The following is a 3,677-nucleotide window of genomic DNA, read 5'->3' as shown; positions in this document are numbered from 1 at the left end:
AAAGCTGTGTTTTTTCCAGTAGTCACGTATGGTTGTGAGAGTTAGACCATAAAGAAGGCTGAGTCCTAAAGTATTTATGCTTTCGAATTGTGGTGCTGGAGGATTCTTGAGAGCCCCTTGGACAGCAAGGAGATTAAGCCAGTCAATCCTAAAGGAAATCAACCCTGAATATTCATTAGAAGGATTGATACTGAAGCTCCAATACTTTGGCCACCTGATGCAAAAAGCCGATTCACTGGAATTGGCTCTGATGCTGGGAAAGATTGAGGGCAGGAGGAGAAGGTGACAGAGGATGAGATGGTTGGATGACATCACCAATGCAATGGGCATGAGTTTGAACAAACTTAGAGATCGTGAAGGACAGGGAATTCTGGTATGCTGCAGTCCATTGGGTTGCAGTCAGACACGACTTAGTGACTGAGCAGCAACAGCATTGCTGCATAGTGCATTGCTACTTGTAGAACTATCCCTGCAGTGTAACAGAATTTTTAAATTGGTAGGAGAACATGTTTGTGGGTCATGCCCTGCTTTGGAAACAGTAACTCCAGGAGGTGAAAGGAGACAGTTGTACATATTTAGAACGGGGTGGGCTGGCGGGGTGGGGGGGCAGTGAAGGGGGAGCCCATAACAATCATTCTCACCCCTTCATTCTGTAGATCTTCTCAAGCTTCTTTTTGACTTTTGTTTTTCCATGTGAGAGGGAGGTTGTGACACAGTATCTGATTTTGTTGATCAGTAGTGTTGGTACTATTCTGGGTTTTTCTGTCCCCAAAGCTCTGTGTATCACTATATTTGAACCAACTTTTCTGAGCTGACTTTTTAAGGTAATGTTCTGAGCTACTTCATTCCTCTGCTGGAATCTGATTTAACCTTTAGAAAACTTTGGAGGGCCCTAAAATATGCTAGATTCCAGATTGTATTCCCACAGGGGTAGACTGGACTGTTTACTTGGAACATGGTTGATCCTGATGCAGAATAGATTCAGTTCAGATCTTATTGCCATCCTTGATACATTATAAAACTTGTCTATATAAATCAGGTTTAGGACAGGCCTGGGCAGAGTGATAACTGAGTATATGTTAAGGTCCATTTTATACTAAAATAATACCATGAAAATTATTGTCTTGCTTTATAAATGTCGTTTTGAGTGAGCTTTACCTGATCGGTGACTTGTTCAGGATCAAAATAAAGGGGGCACTGATACCCAAGTCACTTATTGGCCTTTAATATGCTCTTTAATCCTGCTGGGATTCATAGCAGTAGTCCTAGGGGGCTGAGATGTTTCTCAAAGCTGCTGTTTAAATGGCAAAACCACTTATCTTACTTAGGTAATGCTAAAGTATATCCTTGATTTCATTAAAATCTGAATTTAAAATATTTGGTACAGTGGGTTAAGTTTAAACTTCTGCTTCAAAATTAATCTCTTAATGTCTGAGAAATGCCTTTACTTTGTGGCTTTTGCAATGCAGTTAGTTCAGGCTGTTTTTAAAAGGTCAAGTTAAAAGGTATGGGCCTTAAATCCACCATTGCTTGAAGATGAAAACTACAGAGGAATCCTATAATGAAGTTTTTCTGATGTGTCATTCTCACTGATATGTATAACACAGGTCCTGGCATAATGTTCAGGAGACAATAAAGTTTTCTTGTGTAGGTTTTGAGAAACTGGCACTCCTCGAAACAGCTGACAAGTAATGCAGTTTTTGCTATTGGCACTTGGTATAACTCAAAGCAAGTACCTACTATTGAATATTCTGCTAAAAATACCTTCAAATTCAAAAGAATGACTATTTTATTAACATTGCTACCTTACTAAAATATTGGATTTCTGAAACCAAAAGCCATGATGACAATAACATTTATAGTCTTATTAAAAGACTTTGTCATAGTTCAATAACCTTATAAACCAGATAACAAACGCTGAGTGTTTTCCCCCCTCCATCTTCTCTAACTTAAGGTAGTGCCTGAAAACAAAGCCATTTAGTTACTGCTCAGGTAACCGTTAACAGTGACTCAGCCTCTAGGGCTTATAAACAAAGTATTGATAACCTTTTGTCCTGCTTCTACACATTAACAAGAACAGTGTACTACCATAAAAAGCTGTCTCATTATCTCAGCCAAAAATCCTTAGTTAAGGCACAGATTTGGGTTTTGGTGTTATTTTTTTTTAAGTTTATCATCTAGTACATTTTTTTCTCTTGAAAAATTCTAGATTTACTGAAGGATACAGTGTTCAAAATGAGTTGGTATACTGTAAATGATTGTGATAACAGGGCATTCATTTCTCTGCGTGATGACACAGCAGTCGCTTTAACAATCTCAGTGCATTTTTGGTTACATATTCCACACCAAATATCCAAGCTAAAATCCATTGCTTTGTGGATTCTGACCGTACATTTAAAATTAGAGGTCTGTCTGAAAATGCAAGACTCTTATTAATAAAATTTTGGTCGCCGGTTCATACTATAGCTCATTTGTATCCCGGATTCTGAGACTGGAAATATAAGTTGATTAAAGCTACTGCTTTAACTGTGTAATAGAGCAGCAACACCTTCAGATCTTTAATTTAGAATTTGCATCCTTCCAAAAAAGATTCAAAGCAGCTCGTGTTTAAACTGGTTATTAGGTCATTTCAAATGCTGCAGAGTACAGAACATCTTTAAGTATTTAGCTTAACAAAACATAATGAAATTTTGCCAAGCATAAATATTCACTCTGATGACATGGTGGTGGGGCTTTTCTTTGCAGAATAGTCTATCTGCTATTTTAACTGCCAGATTCTTCTCTCATTCTCAGTATGTGAGACATACTTTGGGGAAAACATTAAAAGCAATTTAAATGATTAAGCAAATTTCTCTAAGTAAAACTGCTTGACACACAAAATTACTGTCTCCCTAATAGGGGTTTTATGTTTAACTGAAAAGGGCACTAAAAATAATTAATGTGTACTTGAATAGCTCAAGATCTTTCTGGAAAAACCATTACATCTCTTTTAAAACGAAATGAACAGAACGAAAATTCTTTTATCCTTTATTGTATTTGTGCTGTTATGAAGCATCCTTATAGCTTATATTTAGCAACAAAGTACTGGGAAGATTATTAACTGATACTGAATACCATAGACACCTTAAAGCAGTGAGAAGATACGATGCTTCAGCTTTGAGGTACTTGCATTCCCAAACACTGCTAACTTACACTGTTGAGGTGGTCCCACTGAAACACACCGCTAATAGTTAATCTTCTCCAAGAGCGAATCTTAGTCACACGGAGGAAAAACCCACCTAAATCTTTGAGGCTCATTATTTGACATGGCTGAAAAAAAAGTCTTCCTGCTACAATTTCAGTCCTATTCTTAAGCGCATTTAGGACACTCAAAATCTCCAGCAAATTACTAGGCTACACTCATAAACACGTCTGCCAAAATGTCCGCAGAAACGTTAAGAAAGGCCATCACAAGGTCTATTTGAGATACCTCATCAATGGCCTTCACTGCCCTTTGAGTCAATTGTTTAACATCCGAAGAGACTATTAGCTCTGCTAGAATCCAAGCGTCAGCTTCTCCAACCGTCAGAAGGCCAGAGAGGATTTTTAAGCCCCATTCCAATGCCCCCTCCTTGGGATGTAACCACCACCCACCCACCACACGGAACCAGGCGGGGGAAGAGGGCAGCAGCCTACTG

This window comes from Bison bison, unplaced genomic scaffold, assembly GCF_000754665.1.
Source record: "Bison bison bison isolate TAMUID 2011002044 unplaced genomic scaffold, Bison_UMD1.0 scf7180017864472, whole genome shotgun sequence".
NCBI classification, from domain to species: Eukaryota; Metazoa; Chordata; class Mammalia; order Artiodactyla; family Bovidae; genus Bison; species Bison bison.
This window is presented reverse-complemented; position numbering follows the sequence as displayed.